This window comes from Ambystoma mexicanum, chromosome 2q, assembly GCF_040938575.1.
Source record: "Ambystoma mexicanum isolate Mex_15411 chromosome 2q, UKY_AmexF1_1, whole genome shotgun sequence".
Taxonomy (NCBI): domain Eukaryota; kingdom Metazoa; phylum Chordata; class Amphibia; order Caudata; family Ambystomatidae; genus Ambystoma; species Ambystoma mexicanum.
The window spans coordinates 1,434,583,911-1,434,607,629 of NC_090924.1; the positions used below are offsets into that span (position 1 = coordinate 1,434,583,911).

Genomic DNA, 23,719 nt, shown 5'->3' on the forward strand with positions numbered 1-23,719 from the left:
TTTTCCAGGTTTTCTCTGAAGGCCAAATCGGCCCATAGAGAGTCGTTGCATCTCCATTTGGAGTTTCGCGGGGCTAGATCGTGCCAGGGTATGTCCACCGCCACCATATCATGATCCGTCCAGGCGGAGGTATGTATACTAGCTGCCTGCATTATACGCGTGAGATGTTCTGAGAGAAAAATGTAATCAATGCGCGTAAGCGTGTCATGGGGGAGGGAATGGAAGGTGAAGCCTCTCTCCAACGGGTGTAAGTGACGCCAGGAGTCAGTGAGGCCAAAGAGGTCAAGGGTCAGCTTGATGCTCGCCTCGTTTGATATACTGGGTGGGTCTGCTGCGTCTGCTTTGGATTGTCTATCTAAGGAGCTGTCCATCCACGTGTTAAAGTCCCCGCCGAGGACCGTGTGTCCTTTGGCCATTCCAAAGACCTTTTCACTGATTTTATGCAGAAATCTGTTCTGCCCCTGGTTAGGTGCATAGAGTGTGGCGAGGGTGACTATCGTGCCCCTTATGTTAGCAATGACTATGAGGGCCCTACCCTCCTGATCTGTCCATGTCTCCATAATAGTGCTCCGCAGGCTCTTGCGGATTATGATTCCCACCCCCGCTTTCTTCAGAGCGCCCGAGCTCCAAAAGGTGGGCCCAACCTCCCGTGATGGAATCATTCTCTCCTCACCCTTCCGATATCTCGTTTCCTGAAGAAAGAGAATGTCGATCTTCGATCTCTTAAATTCCCTGGCCACCATAGATCTCTTGGTGGGGGAATTCAGCCCCTTAACATTAAGCGTGCAGATACGTATGGTATCTGTGGAAAGTGTGTGTCATTTTAGGTCATATACGTGTGTATGCACCTCGAGTGTGCCTGCGACAGCGCCAATTCCGTGTGTAAAGCCCTCGCGTACATGGGTATTGTGCTATTTCTCCCTTCAAATCTAAGTTGTGGTCGATTAAATGTTGCTCTTCTACCCCACCCTCCCCACCCTCCCCACCCTCCCCCATCCCCTTTATGATCGGCGTCCGACCCGGCTGGGTTGACCTCACCCAGTCGAATTCGGACCATCAGCGGGGACCGCAAGAACAAGCAGTCCCTTCCCATTACAAGCAAACATAACAGTGAGCCCCCAACAAACAAATCACACAAAAACCTGAGTAAACCGCAGCTTCGAAACAGTACTATCGACTCCCCCCAGAATGTCTATGCTGCATGGATATTACCTCATATCCATCACCAAGTTCACCGTGCAAACAGAATCGAATGCTCCATACGTAGGTTGATATATCGCAGTCAAGGAGCGCCTCGAGGAAGGCGTGTGGATCCATGATCCTCAATGAGCAAATAACACCTCAGTCGACCCCTCGGCCCATCAGGCGGGGCCCCAAATGAAGCGATCGGGGTAAGGCACCCTTCTGAGGAAGGCATTTTTCCCCCAATAATTGAGCACACGCGACCCCTGTCCATGCTAGTGTTCCATGTCACGCGAGTCATCCATCCTCCGAAATTTCCTGGAGCCCTGGATACGCCTCCGGCGGGGGCCCTTGATGCGCCATTCAGCTTCCTTTATATTTGGATCCCCCTGGGAGGGCTCCCCTGCGTGATCGCCCAAGAGATCAGCTGTGCAGTCTGCAATTTCCTTCTCCGTTGCGAGCTTTATTGTCGAGCCTTGCCACTCGAAGGTGAGAGAGAACGGGTACCCCCATCGATATCTGCTTCCCTTGTCTTTCAGCATCCTTGTAATTGGGATACATTTTCTTCTCAGAGCAAGCGTGAGGGATGACAAATCCTGGTAAAGAGAGACAGTCGCGTCACCCATGGTGAGTGGTGGGGCATTTCTAGCTTTTTCCAAGATGCGGGCCCTGTCAGCGTAGTTGTGAAATCTGACTAGGACCGAACGCGGACCTCCTGCCCTGCCTCCTGCCCTGTGGACGCGGTCGATTTTGGGTTCGTCTACCAGATCGTCCTTAAAGAGGAGTTTCAGGATGTTGTGGATGGATTGCCTCAAATCAAGATCAGTCTCCCCTTCCTTTTCGGGAATGCCATGTACACGTATGTTGTTACGGCGTTCTCTATTTTCAAGATCGTCCACCTTCAGCTTTATTTCCTCTTCCCTATGTTCTAACTCCGCAATACGAAGGTCCATCTGCGTTTCCAGCGTATTTAAGGAGGTTTGATTGTGTTCGAGCTGTTCCACTCTATCATCCATTTTATCCATCCTTTGCGTAATCTTGTCAATCCGACCCCCTATGTCTGCTCTCATGCTTCTCATTTCTTTGAGTAGGTCAGCAACGTCCCCTTTAGTTGCCGCGGCCTCAGATCCTTGGGAGGCCATCATTTGCTCGTCCGGGCCTCGGGGGTCGTCTTGCGATGGGGTAAACTTGTATTTTGCCAATTTGTCCATAGGGTCCTTGGGTAGTGGGGTCACAATCACACAATGGGGTGCTCTCAGGACAGCGTCTGCATGTGGTGGTGTGTCTTGCGGGCCGGATAGGTTCCGTGTCGTCGAGGCCTGTGGCCGTGTCCGGAGGTCCCCGTCCAGGCGAGGTGACAGTTCGATGGGACCAGCAGGAGCAGTGGCCGGGAACGGGGGCCGAGGAGGGCACACGCCCTGGAGTCCAGGGGCCCAACCCTCAGCCCACTGCACGCCGGAGGGGAGGGAAGCGCGTAGCGCTGATATCCCCGGAGTGCATTTTTCCCCACCAGAAGAACTGTGAGCTCGGGGAAGGGTTCGGTATATCCCCGTAGAGAAGGCCTTCCTCCGTTGTCGCCCTGGCGGGGACCCGCGCACCGGCTTAAAGTCTGGGACCGTGTCTTACGCCGATCAGGTGAGGCCTGTGCGTCTTTCAAGTTGCACGCACCTTCTCGCAGGATTCAGCCGAGTCGAGGGTCCACGAAGTCGCCAGTTTCCTGGGGCCGTGTCAGCGCAGCGTGTGCTGGAAGCTTCCAGGCCTTGCGCGTCCTCCTTCCGTATGGCGCAGGAGAGTGTTTCTCCGGAATGCAAGATCCGATTTCGATCGGAGTTGGAACCAGACGGTGCCCGGGAGGTTCCGACACCAGGTTCCAACGTTCGTTTTAGCCAGCGGGGGTCTCGTGGTGGGGGCTCAACCCACTTTTTGGGACCCTTGCGCGGAGCTCACACGGAGAACGTCTCCATCCGTGCGCCCCCTGGTGGCCGTCCCAGGCAAAGATTTTTTAAGTCCATCACCGCCGCCCTTTTCAACAATGTGTAAATTCCCAAAATATCCCCCCCGCACCCTCCTGTGGCGCATGGCTGCTTGCCCATATCCACCCCGTTTAAGAAAACTTTAGTTCCTTTACCGGGGAAGTAATTATAGGGCCGCCCAGTCCCTGTATTTTTGACAATTTCAAACATTTGGTGTCTATAAATTCACCCTTCGAGTTGGTGCCGCCCCACTATCTACCAATATGGTCGCGTTGTGTGTGACTCCACCAGCGGAGAAAGCACCTTCTGCCATCATACGGCCTCATCTATTTTGGCCTAGGGGTATCACTGCAGCCTCCAACTCTGCTGGTTTGTCTCTGTCTTGTACCCGCTGGAGCTTGTCACAGCAGCCACTGGCGTTGCCCCTGTACTTGTCACTTGCTCTCTCCATTACTGCGCTTTCTCCTTTATGTCATTTAGCTCCTGTTGTTGCTCCCAATATGTGACCCAGGGTCGTTGTTAGGCAGAATCCTGTGCAGTGCCCTTAGGGGCCACTACACTCAATTAAGACTACAGGTGGCAATACAAGTTTTACCTTTGGTACAAGCCTGTACTACTATGTCAGAGCGGTAGCAGCGGTGGATCAGCCAGGCTTATCTCAAGAGTATATGAGCAGTAGCAGAGATTACACAAAGGGACCACAATTACTGTGACTCAAGCAAACACTGACTCAAGGTTTCAGGTAGAAAAATAGAAGTACATTTATTTTTAAACCATTTGTTATAAACACAACACTTCTATTAAACTTCAATAAAAACCACACGTTAAATATACTACAACTATCCAGTTCAATTTGTACAGTAAATCTGAAGGTAGGTTTGAATGAACCGGTGTTATGAACAAAACATGTTACCGCGAATAAGACTGCAATCACTTTTTGACAGTTCGGTCTACTAAACAAACGCGTATCCCTGACACGAAATGCTACCGGGGCAAAAACACACTTCGCACCTGAGATACCCAGAGGGAGTTGGAGGCAACAATCACAGGCAATATTTTGGTTAGGCAGGCAGAATCAAGAAACACTCAGACAGGAGGTCAAAAGTCAAAGGGCCGGAGCCAGGGTGGAAAGACACTGGGGCCAGTTGCCGAAGATCACACGGTCAGACAGTTCACGATTCAACGTAGCCAAAACTACTTCGATATTGTCAATTTTAGGAAGCAAAGGAGGGAAGACGAGGGCAAGCCTTGGAAATGAAGAAAAAGGGATTCACCCAGTTTCCTCAACAGAACACAGTACCTTTGTTCCAGTGGTGCAGCTGGTGCCCTGGCAGTTGTTCCTGTTGGTTTCCCGCAGACCCACGATTCTTGGTGCTTCGTTGTGAAGGAGGACGTCTGAAGGGGGCCTGCACCACACAGGGATGAAGCCGGCAGCAGCAATAAGGAATAAAAGGTGTGCTCCTTAAAAACAGGAGAGGCTCTTCAGGTGGCTATCCGACCACTACAGCATTGTGCAGCGATTTCGACCACGGAAGAGGATCCTCTGGCTGCAGAAGATGAGCTGGTTATCCCCACCAAGCTCAGGGGAAGAAGACTCCGGACTGGATCTTCTGAGCCGTTGAAGGGCAGATGGCTCAGGACTGCACCAGGGCTTCACCGGGATGGGGTAGTTGCAGCAGCCATCGTTCTCTCCGCTTCTCTTCGGTTCCTTGTAGTTCCAGTGGCGACTCTCTGACTTCTAGCCCAAGAGACCTGCCTTTTATGCGAAAAATCCCCATTCACGCAGCCTGGCTGTCAGTCAACCAGCAGGGGGTTGTCCAGCCCGGACAACTACCCTGGCCAATCATGACAAAGTGTGACTTGGGTTTCCTAGGATATCCTGTGCAGGGGGTGACTACACCCCTCCCTCACATTCAGCCCACCTAGACACCCGGGCGCATTGAGGAGGGCTTCTGGGCAGTAGCCCGCCAAAAGGCAGTGAACAAAGAAGGCGAACCTAGTTTGCCGCGCAAAGTAAAACACAGGAAGGACTTTAACAAAAAGAAATGGCGAATAAAGCCAACCGGAGCCAAAAGAAAGACTATTTGGTCAAGCGGGTTTATGTTCGAGGCTAATATAATAGCCAAGAACAGTACCACGTTTATCTAATATAATTGCGGTAGAAAAGTTAGGATAGATACCACTGCCACAAGCCAAGTCTAAATGTTAAGAGTGAAACAATGCTCTAGGAGGTACAGATACAAAGGGATACGGGTTAACCCTTTCCAGTACTCCATGGAAGATGGGGTGTACTGGATCTGTGGTAGATTGACTAAGTAAAGTTAATGGTAACTTTACCCTTTTCTGGGGGACAGTAGTCACCTCAGAAATGGAGTCTAGGAAGGTCTCAAAGACAACCCTGTGCCACGGCACTGAAGGTGTGCTGTGTGACACACAAAAAGAAGGGAGCTACTGAAGTGGTGTACTTCAGAGTCCACAATCACAAAAAACAGGTAGAAACACCTAGCAAAACCCAGGTAAAAATGGGGGAAAAGCTCTCACTCTTACCAAGTGGAAAAAAAAATAAACTCCAGAAGTCCAGCAAAGCTGCTGGGGGACTCACTAGGTGAGGGAAATTAGCCATAATTGAGAATTCTCCCTAACGGTTGTATTACCCCCTTCTGCATTTTGGCACAATTTAGCCCCTGTCTTTCTATCGTACAACACCTTGCCCGCTGTACCTCTCCCGCGTCCTCTGCCTCCTCTACCCCTGCCCCGAAAAATGTGGAATCCTCGCTATATCTTTCAGCATCATAAGTAATATTCCTCACTGGTGTCAGTGCTTCCCACTCCTGCTCCTCCATGTACTTGCCCTCTGCCCACTCTTTACATTCTCTTACAGGAATAATTTCTCGTACCGCTAGCCCTGTATCATCTGCTGCATTCAACACATATGCTCATCCTTGACATGTTTTGAGCCTTTCTTCAACATCCAATTTCCCTTCCACCACCCTTGTAATCTCAACCGGCAGCAATTGCCAAATGGTCATCTTTTCTTGCACCCCAAGTTCCTCATTAATGTCTGTGTCTGTGTTAACATATCCGCGAAGTCGGACGGGCTCGGGTCCCTTCCAATCTTTAGTACCTGCATTAGCTTTGGGAGCGGCAGTATCAATAATGTTTTTTCATTAGTGCCATAATGGGTTCTATGCGCACCCTCCATCTTGTGCCTGCCCCTTTATCCACATCTTCTACTACGTTCCAATCATCCACATCAGAAAATCCCGGAATTGTTAACCGAGCTGGGTTGCGTACTGCCTTTAGTATCATGATTACTTGTCCCCTATCCAATCTGTGTGCATCCAAAGTGTTGTATATGGAGTGAAGTGCGCTAAATAGTTCCATCGGGCTAGCCCCTCCATACCGTGGCATTTCCTTTAGGAGTGCTAACATTTTCATAATGTCCTGTGGCCTGCCTTGGTGGGGTTCCTGTGACTCCTGTGTACCCTCAGCTCTTTTCAGGTCCTGTTAGATTTGTAGCCCCATTTCCCTGTCATTGCGCATAATTTTGTGCACAACATCCCATTTACCTATAGCCTCTTTCACTCTATCCCACACTACCTTCGTCATATTATTGTTTATATTATCCAAATCTAAGTCAACCCGTAATTCCTCCACCGTTGGTGTATCATCCACTTCTGTTATTGTGAAATTTCCCCCAGTTGGCAGTGATATTGGTGCCATTTGAACTGCTTTATTATATGGGGGGGGACTTACGTATTCCTCTGGTTGCGTAGTTTTTACCGGCAACACCGGATCGGTCCAACCTCAAATGCATTTTGTGCATCTCTAGCTCCTCTTGGCAATCGGTAAACTGCTGTCTAATATCTTCACACTCTTGTGCCTTTAGCACAATAGTAGACGACATCTGCATACAGTGAGTATTTGCCATTTTCCGTGCGTACGTGAGGTCATCTCTCATGTCGCACAGCAGTACATTTTGTCGTGTAACCTCAACATTTTCCCCTTTAGTAATGCGATACATCTTCCATAGACATGTCACAATGACATGTGTCTTATTTTTGCTATAATATTTCTTGCCTGTGGTGTACAGTAACTCATCAATTAAATCCTCCACTGTTTTTGGAGGCCTGTAAATATTCGACCACATGCATATCCCCTTCTTTTTTCTTAAAAAGTCCTCAATAACCTCTTTAGCCTCCTCTTCCAGCCTGGTCAGTGGACTGGTGTCCGCCATCTGTCTTATTTTTCTGTCCCTATTTGACCCTACCGCAGTGCAAGCTTCCGACCCCGCACAGTGCTTGATGTCAATACAGCTTTGACCCTTCACCTGTAGTGTGCTCTGACTGTACCACAAGCCCTACTTTAACGTGCTCTGACTAAAACTGTGGCTCTGTTTCTGCCCTTTGATCCTGTACCAACAAATAATAGTACTCTGAGGCAACTGACCCTACCAGACAGACAGTTGGCGGTACCTCTACGTATGTCTCAGGGACCCCAGGCCTCCGAAGTCAGTCTCCCTTGCAACAATAATTTATCAATTTTTAGTGCTAGTTTGCACTAAAAAAAAAAATACAAATACATTGGTACAGCGAAAAACACTCTTTTCACTTACCGTATTTGATGTTGCCTCCGCGAATGTGCCAGTGATAGGCCAGAAAGAGAGCTTCTGGGCTTCAGCACCAAAAGTTACAATCCTCCGACCTGCTCCCTCCTGCAATCGGCATGCTTCACTGCACACTCAGCAACACCACGAAATGAACACATGGGAGACCAGAGGTAGAAGGGTATTTGCATATAATGAAAGGTTGTCTAGTCAAATGATCAAATTTAAAGGGTCGACAGGTCAAAGGATCGAATGTTTTTTTTTCACATATTATTTTTTTGGGGGGGTCCTCCCCAACCCTTTTATTTATTTTTTTTTTGCTAAACATTTTTTCCTAAACTAAATCTAAAGATAAATATATATAATTTAAAAAATAAATTTGATCCTTTGACCTGTCGACCCTTTCACTGTCGACCTGTAACCTAATGAAAGCACGTATCCAAACCACCTGGGTGGACTGCTCTGCTCTCCCAGGCCGGCAACATCCTTATATACAGTTTAGGTGGCTATCCGAGTCCTAAACAACATTACTCATGTCAAAGGGGTTGCCTGCGGCCTGCATCCGGGCCCATGTATGGAGTGTAGCACTCAGAACCCAAGCAATAAGTGTTCAAGTTCTTGTAATGGGCTGTTTCCTGACCACAGGGCAATGTGGCCGTGGGTTCAGGTTACAGCATGTTAGGCACTGTGTACAATACCCACCCAAAACGCCCTCTGGCAAACCCATTGGCCAGATGGAGTCAGGACTCGGGCCTCTAGAGCCTGGCATCCACTTTAAAAGCCTTCATGGGGCCAGTCCTGGCGTCTCTGGCGCCAGGCTCATACACCATGAAAAACACTGTGCTTGGGAACTACTTTATTGTATTGTCAGCCAACATGGAGGCATCCACATAGCTTGGTTCCTAAGAACCAAGCTATGCGGTCTAGTGTTTTGGGTGTGGTGGCCTGGGACTACTTTACCTGGACTATTTTGTTGGGGCTATTTAAACCACACCCGAGCAAGACAACGCGCTTCGCATTACTTTGCAGCTTGCAACGTGACGCTCACCATGTCCAGCTATTCCCTCGAACCTCTGAGAAGCAGAACCTGCAAGGAGACAAAAGGAACATCGTTAGCAGCAGCATCTTACCTGCAGTCTTCATCTTTAAACACTCGCAGCTACTGAGAACAGCTTCCTCGAATCTGCACGCCTCCCGGACAGAACGACCTGAAAGAGGAAGATGGAGGCAACATTAAAGAAAGCAGTCAAGACATTTACAAATTACGAACTGCTTAAAAGGCTTAGCTGGCTGGTCGCCTCTCGGCTGGCACCACTCCGGACATTCCACTCGCGCTGAAGAACACTGCGACCTACAAGGAAGGAAAACACTGGTTAGCAAAGGCAAGACTTTGCAGCGCTGCGCATAGCGCTTACTTACCGCATCATAGTGCTCTTAATGCGCCATCATTTACCAGCGGGGCTCAACCAAGCCAGTTCACCGTGCAGAATCTCTGCATACCTAAGGGAGAAAAAAGAGACATTTTAAACAAAGAAAGGCATGCAGGATAGCAACAAAACTAACGAACAGCAATAAGACCTACCTGAACAATATCAAACTGGCCGGCGTCAGAGAAGTTACTGGACCGCATTCGCCCATGAAAGACAACGCACCACTGCAAAGAAGGCAGGACGGAGAGCACTCCTAATTCTACCACAAGGTGAGGAGAGGGCGCCAGAGGGACTGAAATCATACGGGGGTGGAGGGAGGATACTTACCCCAGTCGGTCAGTCTTGAACACAGTCCTCCTGTATTTTCAGGCAGAAACTTCCCCGCAGACCACATCAGGGGAAAGCTGAGAAGCATACCAGCGAGTAACCCGGCTGGGTGGCGTCCCTGTGGATACCAGGTGAGCGTAACACTGTTCGGTCTGCGTACATTGTCTCAGAAATGGTTTTCCATCTCTGGAGGCATGACGGTCACGCATTCCACAGCCACAGTGACCTTCTTGCCGGTGCCAGATACCATCTCCTCCTGTGCAGTGGCCTCCGAGAAAATAGAAAACACATAATTAGATCACGTAACATGGTTGAAATCTATTTTGGTTGTGGCCAAAGGCATCTTGGGGGCATGGGTTTGTATGCATAGGTTATGCAGGGGAGTATTTGTAATACGGTGGAGTGTAAATGTGTTTCTTCTCATCTTCGCTTCATTAGATATATCCCACTAGATGTGACCGTGCACTTGTGATGGTTGCTAAGAATAGTTGGGCTGTGTGCATGTGTAGACCCATCGGTCATGCCAGCGGGCGAGTTACTCCAATGCACAGAGCAATTTCGGACATGACAAGTTGTGGGAGACTCTAGCAGAGGGAGACCAACCCCAGCACTCACTTCCGACTAAAATAACGAAAACCACAATGGAATCGTATAGGGAAATTCATTAATGCCGCGTTCTGGAGCAAAATCGCTCCAGAAACTTGGCATGTCTGCAATGTGGTCCTCCGATGCTAGTTTCTGCAGTCTGTGCCAGGCGGGGGTTCCAGGGCGGTAGGACGGGCGTTTTCCCTTGGGAAGAGTCCGTCTCAAGGTCGGCAATGGCCACTGGTGGTTCCTCGGGTGCAGGCGATTAGAGGGTCCAAGTCCAGCGCCTTTGCTGTTTATGGCGCTGTAATGGTCCTGTTGCGTAATGTTTTCTTCCGCCGCTTGGCAGGTGTGAGATACTGGACTATAGACCTAGTGGGCAAACCGCCTTCCTATCTGCAGTTCCCCTTGCCCTGATGGTTGTGGGTTGGTGGGCCTGCCTTTTGTTCGTTGTAGGTCACAGGACATGTTGGATGGACTCTTGCTTTGCTGGCCACTCAGCGCAGCAAACCGGGGACCCGGCTTGTGGGTGGCATCCGTGTTTTACATATTTGGGGGTAGTTCGCGTGCTGCTTTGATGCAATGTGTGGGCACTATGCCAGCCAAACCCACCCCCCCATCCGTGTTTCTTCTGTGTGTGGGCAGTGGGTGTGGAACATCACGTGGCTGTACTTCTCACCCGCTGTCCGAAGGAGAGGCGTTTGGTGACCGGGTCACGCACGTCACGTGTGATTCTTGCACGTGCTTCTTGCTTTGCTGGTTTGTGTGCGCTTTTGAAGCCGCCCAGGGTGTTTCACAGCCCGTTACTTCCGATAGGTAATCTGTGACCTGACGACAGAAGCTTCTTGCACATTGCAATGCCAACAGTTTGGGCTTTTGTGTAGGCATGGAATGGGAAAGGCACTGCTGCAGTGGTATTAACTGGCCACTGATGGTTGTAGGTGCAAGTACCACCTGGGCATTTCATGGCAGTGCCTGGCAAATGCCTAATACTTAAACACAAGCTGAACTGTTGGCGTTGCCAATGCTTGGTTTTAACAAGACTTAAGAGAAAGACTCCTAATTAAATCGAGAGGTTTAAATTAGACCTGACATTTGATTACACCAGCGCTGGGTCTAGAACTCCAATTAAGTTATTAACTCTTAGTAGACTGCTTTGAACAAAACACTGGCAGACACTTGGGTGTACAGTTTGATGGCAAGGCTTGATTCAAGCGAACTGAATGAGTTCCCATGAGAAAGTGTTTTGGCCTGGAGGGGCAGGAACTGGGTGGGAATGGCCATAGGGATTAACATGATCAAACACCTATAGGCTGTGTCCCTCCTCATATGCCACTCCTCCCAATCTGTATTCTAATGCAATAATCGGTATTGCAAACGCAACCTAACAGCTCGGGAGACCAGTGGGGAAATGACTGATGTCGGGAAGTGGACGGACCGTCTCCACTTCTAAACCGACAATTAAGTTAAAGCACACCAGCATGGCCCATCGTTCTGCTATACACCATGTGTCTGGAACAAATGACCAATGTAGTCGCAGATGAGACTGCCTCCTCCATCCTACACTTCAAGGTGGACCTGAACAGGTTACTTTTCAAAGACCATCTCGCGCCTCTCAACTCTAGTTTTCCCTTTCTGCATCTGCCACTACTTTCCCCTGCTTTCTTGTCCATCCCAGCTCTGCTCACCTTGCACTCTTGTTTGTATTCCCTGCTACCCCTACGATCTTACTTGTAGTCCCTGCTAACCCTGCTCTCTTACTTGTAGTCCCTGCTCTTACTTGTAGTCCTAGGTTTGGGTTTGTAATTTTAATTGTTCTTTTATAACGCGCTTAATACCAGCGAGTGGTTTCTAAGCACGCGATCGTAATTCGAACCTGTGTTGCGCTGAGTTGCCTTGCTTCGAAGACCAACGCGTCTGTCTTCCTTCCTTCCTTCCTTCCTTCCTTCCTTCCTTCCTTCCTTCCTTCCTTCCTTCCTTCCTTCCTTCCTTCCTTCCTTCCTTCCTTCCTTCCTTCCTTCCTTCCTTCCTTCCTTCCTTCCTTCCTTCCTTCCTTCCTTCCTTCCTTCCTTCCTTCCTTCCTTCCTTCCTTCCTTCCTTCCTTCCTTCCTTCCTTCCTTCCTTCCTTCCTTCCTTCCTTCCTTCCTTCCTTCCTTCCTTCCTTCCCTCCCTTATGAAGGCCTTACAAACAGAACTGCACAGGCGTGAAGCCTGAAACTGTTCATACACGATGCACCATTTTGTTCCATTTCTAGTTCTCGCACCCATTTAGGACGAACGCAAACCTGTTTGTTCGTATTTTGTCTTTGGAAACCACCTTCCTGTGATACTGAAAAAAACAAGATTGCTAATCAAACTGGTTGGATTGCTAATCAAGAAATCTACAATTCGCAGACGCAAATTATTTTTAAAAGCCAATTTAAGTCTTGCTGTCTGACATGTCAGCCCTATACTAGCACACGTCTGTAATGTTGTCCTCTCAAAACTAGTACCACTTCAAAATATGACATTGTAAAGGGATCCTGTTTATCAGAGGATTTTCTAAATCCGCATTGGAATGTTCTTCGCGACATGTCGGCTTGTGAGGTTCTTTGTGATTACTTTGATGTGGATTTCAATGGGGAAAAGATACATGAGTTTCCAAAGAAAATCCCATACAGATAATTCACGCTACAGTCATCCAGGATATGTGTAAAGTAAGCATTTCAGAATTGAGTTTGGGAACAACGGAACACGAAAAATCCACTGCACTGAATAGCATTACATTACATGCGGGGAAAAAACGGTATCGCCTCAAAAGTAGCGGAAAATGAGGCAGAAAACGCCCCCTTTTTTAATTGAATTTTTGCACATTTTTTCTTTAAAAAAAAGATATATGGCAGTTAGGGAATTCATTAAGGTGTGAGGAGGGCGGGGCTGCAGTGGTAACACCCCACATTTAATAGTGAAAAAATTTTATTTTTATTATTCTTTTGAAATTTTAATTAAAAAAATTCAGGGTTTGGCATCGTTTTTATTTTCGTTATTCTAACGTAGATCCCATAACATTGGGAAGACCACACAAGCCTGACCGGTCCTTCAACAGCAGTAGGAGGTTGAGACGGAAGAGGACGGTACAATGCAGGTGGGCTGGAAGTGGGCAGATGGGGGGGGGGGGGAGAATGGAAGACCACCTGTCACCAGGAATTGAGGTTACTGTTTCAGGGTGTTCACAGATCAGGCGTTGACGCCTATCCTATGATACCCATTGATATGCCATCAGTCATCGCTGATCTTGGCGCCGGTGTCTCCAACCTCAGGAGGCCCGACAGCCAGTGCTCCAGATAAGATTTTGAGGTGAGAGTATTTTACTCCCTATTTTTTAACTTTGAGAGTAAATGTGATTTTAAGAGAGTAAAAATGACTTTTCTGCTTTGCAAGAGAGTAAAATGTATGTGACATCCAGCCGACGTGTGCAAAAACACTACGGAAATCATTACTATGCTGCAGCTTTCTGCATCGTGACAGAATACACCTTTCATTATTTCTCTAAGGTCTGGCCATTTGATCTCACCTGTATATATTTAAATGTTGAAATCAAAGAACCTACCCAATTACATAGTAAAGCAAATGTGAATTGTATTGTGTGTTTTGAGTTTCAATAGCAGAATTGTCTTTTGATGTTTAATGAAAGTCCTCATTTCCTGGAGTTATTGCTACCTAATGGTGTGCCAATGTTATGATACAACAGTGCAGATAGGCACTACCCCCTTGCTTAATTCTATATGTAATCTAATGGTCAAATGGTTATTTATATAGTGCTTTTGGCAAATCACTGTACATAGAACATATTCATGATAATTATCACCAAACCAAAGTCAGTACTACTTTATCAACCTCGAAAGGATGAAAGGTTGAGTTGGCCTTGCCGGGATTCGAACCTGCAACCTACAGATCATGCATAGATTGCAGCAACGAGTACTCAACTGGCTGAGCTATCTTATTGGGTAACTTCCTTCAGAGGTTGGTTAACTGAGTATCAACTGAGGTATAATAATCACAGTACCTAGATGTTGGACGAACCATTTATGAAGCGCTATGTAAAGTTAAATACCTATCTGGATTATCACAGTGGCAGGTTTTGCTGAGTTTCTATTTGAATTAGCAATGTAACTTTCCTTTGTTTGTTTTTGAACAGCACTTGCACTTCCTGGACAGTCAGATTTTGGATGTTTTAATTGTAGTCTTGAAGATTTGAGAGGCTAGAACACCTGCGATTGGTGTAATGACAATCACACACCCTTGAGCAAAGACTTTGCTGCTACTGATCATTTATAATAATGTACCCCATTGACGGCAAGGTTGAATGGATGTAAATTAAATTATAAGTGTAAAAATGATCTGCCTCCGCATGATTACGCACATAGCACCGGAACTCTGAAAAATACAATTGTGCAATACATGTTTGCTTTCACCGTAAAGAAAAAGCATAATTTGCTACAATATATTAATTCTCAATTGCAACTTAGTTTTCCATCTTATTAATTATACAATTCTTAAAATCTAGGAAAATATGCACAGTGCTTCTGAAACTGAATGGAAAGAAATCATTCCTTTTTATCAGTGTGCAGTTTCATTTTTTGAAAGGCTTCAGAGAAATACTTTGTTTCAGAGGTGGCTTGCAATTACATCCATGTAGATAAAAATCAAAAGAAGCCTTCTGGTTTCTGTCAAGTAACCTGACCTTTGCGCTGCCCTCTGCTCTAAACCTGTGGGTAAATGTACACAGAAAAATAATAAAGCTGTCGTATTTACAAGATTTTCATGCGTAAGGCCTTGTACCCACCTTATCTGGAGGACTGCCGACAGCCAAGTCTCCACGCTGGGTCCTTTCATATTGCTGCATGTTCTCCCTTTTGCTCTTCGATGGACTCGGAGTGCCTCCGAACCCAAATTCGCTTTGGAGTACAGCAATACCAGTGTGTCCAATCTGGCGTCGTCCTTGCAGTCTGCAACCAATACTAACCCAACTCTCTGCTGCCTCCCCAAACCTGGACTCCTTCCGATGCCCCACATCATAGGACCTCATTTTTACTGTCCCTTTTACCCAATGTTTATAGGGGACCAATGCTCTTTTGCATATGTTGCATATTCGTTCAATGACATTTTTAGGGTCCCTTGAGCACTTCCTGATATTCACCAAGGTGTGGCCCAACTTTGTGGGCTTTTGCAGACAAAGTCTGCACCCCCATCAACGCTTCTGCATGGAAAATGTCCCCTTCCTTTAATTCTAAAATGTTCCTACACAATCAGGACTCACTATGAGCTTCCGAGGCTGTGTCCTGGAGGACCCCTCTAGTGTTGCATACTCTTCCCAATTCACATCTGTCCTTTGGAGTGAACCACTCGCCCAGCTCGCAGTGCCACTGATTTCCTGTTGTGGCCTTGTTTTATTTTGCCTTTTATGAGGTCTTACGTCAGTGCCTTCCCAAACCTCCTCTACGTACCTTTCAACTTGGTCTGCAGGGGTTTCCGCTCCTCGGCAACACTGGCAAGCTTCTCCGGCTTCCCCAGGGCTCTCGGTGGCTCTGCCACACTGGTGACTTCCCGCGTGTCGGGTCCCGCAGGGTCCACTTGGATGGCTGCTTTCCTGACACTGGACGTCGGGTTTCCCAGCCTTCGGGGAAGTCTGGTCTCTTCTCCACCTTATTGTGCCTGCCTTCCCATTCCAGGCGTTCAGATCTGCAGCGTGTCCTCGCTCCCCAGCTCGATGCTCCTCTGTGGCTGGACTGAGCCTGAGGAGAGTCCTTTGTCAGTTTTTATGGCTGCTTGACTCTCTAGCCTCAGATAGCTAGCATGTTTGTATCTGGTCCGCGCAGGGCTCTTCATTGCCCCGCTCCTCCTAGTGTCAGTACTTTTATAGTCATCCATGCTCGTGTTTCCCCTCACTCTTCCTCGTCACAGTATCTACCTGATATACACGGCTGCTATTTATGAGGTAAGTAGCAGAAGAAAGAGGAGAGGGTGGGGGTGCTTGGGCCCTGTTCATGCTGTACGATGAACAGCGTCTGGAGGCATGGTGGTTGGCATACTGCGCTCTCCCTCGATAGTCCTCACCTCACCCACAGATGGGGTACCCTCTCGCAGAGTACACTCCTGAGGAGACTATCTGGTAGCTGCTGCACCTCCCTGGCCCGGTGGGAAGGGTCCCCTTCTGGGGGGAGAGGTGACGACATAGTGGGATTCATGACACTAGGTATGGGGGGTTTGCAAGAGTGATTTCCGGGAGTGTAGGCTAAGGGCTGCCGGGATGGGAACATGCACATGGTGGCCCCTTACTAAAGGTACAGGGCATGAGCAGGTAGATGGCTAGAGACACGGTGAAGACTCACCTTTTGATAACCTCCATCTCCTTGGGTCCCGCATGGCCTCCCTTTATCCCTCGAAGGCAGACCGCTACACCTCGCACCAAGGCCATGAGTTTAGTACGCTGCCATTTTGTTCCTGGGTGATGCTACTGACCTCGGAGAGCTACAGTGTCCCCAAATCACAGGTTATGATACTTTCTTGTGAACTGCAGCCTCCTGTACGCGTGAAAAGTTTGAGATCCCGAATCCTCGGAACTCTGAGGCACATTGTAGCTGACAGCTACCCATCTATAATTGTAATGTTTGTGAACACCTTCTGCACCCCCTCTCCCCCTCCATCTCCCCTACCTCCACCCTCCCAATGGACTGGAATTGTACAGGTTGTGTAGGGGAGGCAGGAGGTATCTATAATCCCACATGGCACATACCAGGTTACCACTCCCATCACCCCACTGAAAGCCAAGGGAGAAAATAATACTGTGATATCACAGCTCTTGATTTTCAATTCTGTAACACTCGGTCATGACCTCGCATTAAGATGGTGTTTCAGAAAGGTAAGTGGCTACTGGAGGACACCATATACAAGAAGGGCACGTCTTCCTGGGTGCAGTCCACTCTTGACTTTAACTCTGTTCCGTAAAAGCTTGGTGTCGAAGTGCTGAGCCCTCATAATTCTCCGTCTCTGGTGGACGCCTGAACTGATAGGGGACATGTGACATAGTTACTGCTTAACTTAAAGTTCTCTGCTGGCTTCAAAGTCTCATTTCTGCCAGTGTGCTCCTGCTGCCAGTATTTCTGAGCTGGTGTGCAGCTGTGTGCGTGGAACTAAAGAATAGCTGGTCCAAGTTGGTGCGGAGTCTGTGGCATCTGCATCGGTGAGTGAGACTGTGGACTCTGCGCCGGTGAGTGAGACTGTGGACTCTGCGCCGGTGAGTGAGTCTGTGGACTCTGCGCCGTGAGTGAGTCTGTGGACTCTGCATCTGCGCCGGTGAGTGAGTCTGTGGACTCTGCGCCGGTGAGTGAGTCTGTGGACTCTGCGCCGGTGAGTGAGTCTGTGGACTCTGCGCCGGTGAGTGAGTCTGTGGCATCTGCATCGGTGAGTGAGTCTGTGGACTCTGCATCTGCGCCGGTGAGTGAGTCTGTGGACTCTGCGCCGGTGAGTGAGTCTGTGGACTCTGCGCCGGTGAGTGAGTCTGTGGACTCTGCGCCGTGAGTGAGTCTGTGGAATCTGTGTCCTAGTTTGAGGATTATTGTCGGGCAGTGTACGGTTGGATGAGTTACTGGGTTGGGTTTAACCCATGTGGGGGGAGGAGGGGGCAGTATTGCCGGTGGCCCACATTGTTGGTGCGGTCTTCTGTAGGAGCTTTGTTCTTGGACGCTTCTTATGTAGTACACAGTTAACACACTGGATCCATATTTTTCACTTTGGCCAATATGCCAGCTAGTGGTGCAAACCTAGTCCTGTAGATTAAGCCGAGGAACGGCTGGAATTGTAGAGTTAAATCAGTCTGCCGGTGTCCAACTTCATTTGGGTTGATTGGTAGTCCTTGTAGGCGGCTATTAGTTTTGGCTTCCAGTCGCTACTTAACCCCCCCACTAGTGAGACCATGAACTTTAATCTGTGGTGGGCGCTTGTGTCACCGGTTGCTTTCGCTTTCCTCTAGCACCACTGTTAGGTTTGGCTAGCCTATCTAGTTTTCTTCTATTTCTGTGCTTTTTCACCACAGGGTAAGACCCTTTCCACCCCCTCCCCACTCCAATATATCAAATCCTTTATTTCGGAAATGCACAATTTCCATCAAAGCTAAAAACAGTTGTCGTGCTGCTGTTTGAACGGGGTGCGTGTCATTGTTTAAGTTTAATATTACGAAATACTATCGCTCAACATCAAGTAAAACCGCATTCAAATTTGTCCAAGTAATGAACGAATTTTCATTGCTGAAAACGGACGTTTCCACTGTCCAGCAGACCAGCCGTTCCTGAAGTAGAAGCAGAAATATAGCTGCTGGTCGCCGATGTCTAAAACCACATTTTCTCAACACGGTTATCGCCCTACACCATCGCATGTATTGCAGTATACTTTATGGCCTGTTGCCCAAAGTACACCAAATGCTTGGCGGCGTTGCAAGTGCATAATGCGCTCTCGTGTGGCCCCTGTTCCCATGTTCTTGCAACAGCATTGAAAGGCAGTCCATTTAAGCGGCACTTGGTTGGAAGTGCGTGTGAAAATGCGTGTGCCTTGTCCTGAGCAAGTATGGCGGCATGTACTTCGAGTGTGATCAGGAAGAGCTCTTCTCTCTGATGTGGTCCTGCTGAAGGAAACTGATCAGAGGGCAGAGGTGGGCCAGGCAAGACGCCAAGGACAGGCTATTGTTCCGGCTGCCTTCCTTATATTCTCCTAAGTGGAAGGGCCCGTAAGCTAATAGGATTTGGACTAAGGACTATTTCTTTTGGACTTGACGAGCACGTTTGCTTTTAGTTTTGTTAGGCAGGGAACTGCTTCCAGATGGGCGTTTTTCTCCTTATTTCAATAAACGCCCTTGTACATGGCGTTACTTAGTCTCTTCTGCTGGTTCACCACAGTACGGACTCAGCTGCTGCACAGGGGCAAACCCTGAACATAAGAAATGTAGGAGGGCAGGTCTTTGGGGAGCCTCCTTAGCCCACCCTATGCCTTCTGCCCTTCCATACAGCAGAGCAGGTGCTAGATTAGCCTAGTTAATCATCTGCATTGATTGGCGTTCGCCATTCCCTGAGGATGGCCCTGGTTGAACTTCGATCCGGGCAATATTGCTGTAGTTTAGCTGACCTCTGAACTTCCGTCCTGTGAGTCTTTACTGTTTCGGATCTGATTGTTAAAGCGCCCCACTGCTTTATCGAAGGAGTGAGACGAAAGGGCTATAGCCCTTTGAATTCTGGTGTCTCGCGCCTCTGCTTTCGGGGCGCAAGCTCCCTGTTGCACGCACGGGTTATGGTGCAAGCATGATATGCTGCCTCTATGCAGCAGTCGCTTCCCCGGTCATTTGTACATTAAGTCCGTGAATTGCACCCATTTTCCGGATAGCGAGGGGGTGTGGGGGGAGCCCGTGTTTATTCTATAAAGTGTGCCTCTGCTAGTGGCGTTAGTGTTGGGCGCCCACCTGAAGGGTGTTTCTCATGATCAGAGGCTTTGTGTTTTCTTCACCCACACATTCTCTTTTTGCCCCATATTCGGTGCAGTCTTTTATTTTGATATGGCCTGGATCAATTATTCTGGTGGTATTTGTGAAAACAGCTATGCATCGCAGGTAGTGTACAATTTATCCCCCTTCAGCCTCCATAATTCGACGATTGCCCCCCATTAACTAGAACTCTAAACAGCCCCCAGCCCTGCCCTTGAAAAACTCGTTCACCTCCCAAAACCAACTCTGGCATCTTCAGTGTGGTGAAATTAATCTGAAGCTGTTTTATTTGACATGAGCGTCCACACAGCCCCAGGGTCTTCACTCAGCTGGCGTCCTACCTGTTCTCCTGAACCAGGAATAGTTATGCCACCCTGGAAGTAGTCTGGAGTCTGTCCTACCTGTTCTCCTGAACCAGGAATAGTTATGCCACCCTGGAAGTAGTCTGGAGTCTGTCCTACCTGTTCTCCTGTCGCAGGAAAAGTTATTCCTCACTGGAAGTAGTCTGGATTCTGTCCTACCTGTTCTCCTGTCCAAAGAATCCTTATGCCTCCCTGGAAGTAGTCTGGATTCTGAGCTGGCGTCCTACCTGCGCTCCTATCCAAGGAATAGTTCTGCCTCCCTGCAAGTAGTCTGGATTCTGTCCTACCTGTTCTCCTGTCCGAGGAATAGTTAGTCCTCCCTGGAAGCCCTCTGGATTCTATGCTGATGTCCTACCTGTTCTCCTGTTCCAGGAACAGTTATTCCTCTCTGGAAGTAGTCTGGATTCTAAGCTGGTGTCCTACCTGTTCTCCTGTCCAATGATAGTTATTCCTCTCTGGAAGTAGTATGGATTCTGACCTGGCGTCCTACCTGTTATGACCCAGGAACAGTTATTCCTCCCTGGAAGTAGTCTGGATTCGGAGCTGGTTTCTTTACTGTGCTCCTGTCCCTTGCTCCTGTCCGTGAAATAGTTATTCCTTCCTGGAAGTAGTCTGGATCCGATCTCCGGTCACATGAACACTTTTTTTCTTTTTCATTAGTTTGGTCTCTGTCTGATCTTGCACCTCCTTTTTTTTATATTTTCTTTTTTTTTTTTCTCAACAATTTGTTACTCTGTCCTAGATGTCACAATGTTTCCTCTCTTAATTTGGGACTCTGACCTATTGACAGGGCCTCGGTGGTCTTTCGTGATCCCTTACACCCTCAGGCCTCCCCACAGTCTTGTACCCCAGGACACCATTGCCTTACTTGGCTGCCAGAACCCCCTCGTAATACCCATTGGCTCCAGGCCTCCTCAGCACACCAGTGCATTACTCAACTTCTGCTTTCTGCCAAACGTTCATACTTTTCTCATCTCTTACATACTCTGTCAACTCAACCTAATTGTTTATTTCAAGCTCTTCCACGTCTTCTTTCTCCTTGTACTTCGGATCATTCTAGTAATTCTACCTGATCTGCCTCTGATCTTGCTTTATTTTCTCCTCAAAGGTGGCCCCTCTCGGAGTCTTTCATTTCTCCTACTGCCCAGTGTTTCCCCATTGCCTCTTAACAATACTATTTCCAGTTTTTCTCCCATCTTGAATGATGAGGCTTCTCTCTTGTTAATTCGGGCTCACCCTAGTGCCTCTCCGCTTGACCCCATTCCCTCAGTGCTCCTTCCTAAAATCTACACTTCTCTTGTCTCCTATCTAACTTCTTCTTTCAATATTGGTCTTTTGACTTCTGTTTTCCCCTTCTCTTTTAAATATGCCTCTATTCTTCTTGTTCTAAAAACCTTCCTCTGATCCTTCTCTTGCTTCTAATTTTCATCCTGTTTCTCTTCTGCCGTTTCTTTCTAAATTTCTCGAACGTCTTGTTCACTCTCAAGTCTCTACTTTCTCTCAGATAATTCTATTCTCCCTCGTTTTCATTCGGGATTCCGGCCTTTTCATTCCACTGAAACTTCGCTTCTTTCCGTTTCTGATTCCTCACACTCTGCACGCTATTCTAAACATTCATCTCTGCTTATTCTCTTAGACTTGTCTGTAGCTTTTGTGTTACTGTCGATCACTCTCCTACGTTCTTCTCTTTCCTCTTTTAGTTTCTCTGGGTCTGTTGTTTCTTGGATTTGGTCCTACCCATCTATAAGGACATTCTCAGTCTCATGGGCTGGATTATCTTGCGACACTCTTCCGCTTGTTCATGGTGTTCCCCAAGGCTCCGCTCTTGACCCGTTTCTCTTTTCCCTCTATACTTTCCCTATGGCTGAAGAGATTTCATCTTTTGGTCTTCTCACTTTTACACAGACCATACTCAACTTTTCTTTTTCTTCGTTCACCCTTGAAGTTCACAAACTTTCAGCATGTCTTTCAGCTGGCAATTCCTGGATGACGGATCATTATCTTGTATTAAATGCTGCTAAAACCAAAGTGCTGCTCTTTCCAGCAAGTATGATTCCATCTCCTCTTCCTCCTTCCTCAATTTCCTTCCCTCCCTTCTCAGCTTCCTATCTCTCCCACGGCTCGTAACTTGGACTTTACTTTGACTCTGATCTATCTTTCACGTATCCAGTTTCTTATATCTTATCGCGCTTGTCATAATCCATTGTATAACATCCGTAAAGATGCTTCCATTCATCTTTCTGTAGCTTCTTTCTCTGCGGGACTCTTTTGCCTTCTGCCTCTCTCTTCTTGGCTGGCTCCCTTTCTATTGTCGACTCAAATTTAACTTTCTGTGTTTAGTCTTTTTAAATATCTTAACGGCCTTGCGCCTGTCCATCTTTCTTCTCTTGGATCATTTTATATTCCTACTTGCTCTCTTCGCTCCCAGTGTGAATTTCTTCTTGCAGTTTCTCGTCCTCGTTCTGATTCACTTTTTCGTTCTTTTGCTTTGTTAGCTGCATTTCATTGGAACTCTCTCCGACTCTCTCTGCTCTATTTCTTCATATTCTTTATTCCGTTCCTCACTGAAGTCCTATTTTCTTCAATCTGACATGCAAGGCTGATTGTGCTTGTATTGTTACTTGCATTTCCCATTTTATTGTACTGTGTTATGCTTCAATGTACAGCGCTTTGGGTTAAGGCTCTAAATAAATCCCAAATGAAATACAACTTCATATTTCACGTTCCTACCGTTTGAAGGTGTAACTGTTCCCTTGTACCATTGTCTGGGGTCGTTGCCTTGTTTTCCTGCATCCATCATCCAAACTCTTTCAGGCCTTGTGACGAATTCGAAGATTCTTTGGGCATTTTATTATGCAATGGAAGCATAAGTAAGCACACTTCAAATAGGCACTTGACCCTCCCCCTCTGCCCCTCCCCCACTCCCCTCTCCCCTCTCCATAGACATATAGCGGCATGTGTTGGCCACAGCAGATTTCCTATTGAACCATCATGAACCCATTTGTTGCTGCAGGCTCTTTCCCCGTCTGCTGCGAAACATTCATTGCTTTCCCCCATGTTCTGTGTGGCCTTTCCTTGCATCAGTAAGCACCTCATGCTGCCCCGATGAGCATCCACACCCTGACATCCCTATTTAAGATGGGTAAACCTTCTCTGTGGTCATTGGAGTAATAAGGCCATGATGTATGCGTACCATACCTTTCGGAACATGCCGGTTTCTCCATGCCAGTTCCTCCATTCAAGAACATTCTCTATTCCTTGACCCTGTTGGGAGGCGTTTCCCTCCTCTGTCTGGATCACCAAAGCTCCCTTGATTACCTGCAATAGGGGTCTACCTCCCTCCTTTGCGGACGCAAAATGGGGGTAACCACCTAGCGGGCTGTATCATTGCTCAGTGTGGCTGCTCTGAGGACTAGAAGGGGGACTAGAGAAGGGCAGGGTCCAGGAGGCAGCCCATCATGGGAGCTTATAGGTGACTGCCTTCATGTGTCTTCAGCTACCTGTGTGTGCATCGCAGCAGCACAGCACTTCCCCAGGGCTGAAGCTCTGGAGGGCCCCGTAGGCCCCAGTACTGCTATCCATCTAGCTGACTCTTTCTCCCCTGCAGACCATGGTTGGACGGTCCTGCTGGAATTTTCAGTCAGTTTGGCGGGAGAAGCCTGGTTCTGTTGGTGCACACTTGCAGAGGAGAGAGTACTCTCACACACTTTCCGATGAGTGAATGCCATGACAAAGATTGCATGCAT

General features: G+C 47.9%; 1 protein-coding gene across 3 annotated transcripts in view; it reads left to right on the plus strand.

Moving 5' to 3' along the window:
• LOC138570232 (trimethyllysine dioxygenase, mitochondrial-like) overlaps positions 1–23,719 on the plus strand; it is a 280,902-nt gene that overhangs the window by 48,497 nt on the left and 208,686 nt on the right. The window contains exon 1 of one of the 3 annotated variants that reach the window (XM_069648971.1): positions 17,204–17,325. The exons of 1 other annotated variant lie outside the window; for it this stretch is intronic. The gene's annotated coding sequence lies outside the window, so the exon portion shown is untranslated. Of the gene's footprint in view, positions 1–17,203; positions 17,326–17,411; positions 17,580–23,719 lie in introns of those variants that run through there. One more of the 3 variants, XM_069648973.1, reaches the window with a different exon arrangement.